The following is a 591-nucleotide window of genomic DNA, read 5'->3' as shown; positions in this document are numbered from 1 at the left end:
TGTCGCTACATATTCTAATTTCTTACACATTTAACCATGATAGATTCTCACTATGCAAATAGTCATCGTTACATATTAGATATGTAACATATATATGTTTATATATGTTTAAATATAAGATAGGACTACGAATACCGGTCTTAGAGTTGTAAGTTGTAGAAATTGAGCAATCGCGGTCAATTACTTTTCTCAAACTCAATCGCGATTGGTCAATTTGTACGACTTCTATTGTAAACTCCGCTTAACGCTTTGTTGCTTGATGGTACTCTCAGAGAACCATCAATTTCTAACAATTTTTTTCAATATTTAATGCTCGATTTCTCTACTATAATATGTTCACGAGTATTGGATAAAGCGCGATTTTCGTTTATTGTTCGTCAATTTGTTTATATAAACAAAATCCATAAATATAGCATTAAAGAATATAAATAATTAACTGTTATATTCATTAATTTATCATACCCATAATATATATAGTATAACAGTCCATCGAATTATAATAGAAGGACGTGGATAATTCTTGAAAGTAACATCTCTTGCTTCTTCAATGATTTCACGATTTGTCAGAAATACATTTGTGTCAAGAACAAT

Source organism: Odontomachus brunneus, unplaced genomic scaffold (genome assembly GCF_010583005.1).
Source record: "Odontomachus brunneus isolate Ranch 3 - 2012 unplaced genomic scaffold, Obru_v1 Obru_scaffold_328, whole genome shotgun sequence".
Classification (NCBI taxonomy): domain Eukaryota; kingdom Metazoa; phylum Arthropoda; class Insecta; order Hymenoptera; family Formicidae; genus Odontomachus; species Odontomachus brunneus.
The sequence above is the reverse complement of the archived record's forward strand: the minus strand, read 5'-3'. Positions refer to the sequence as shown.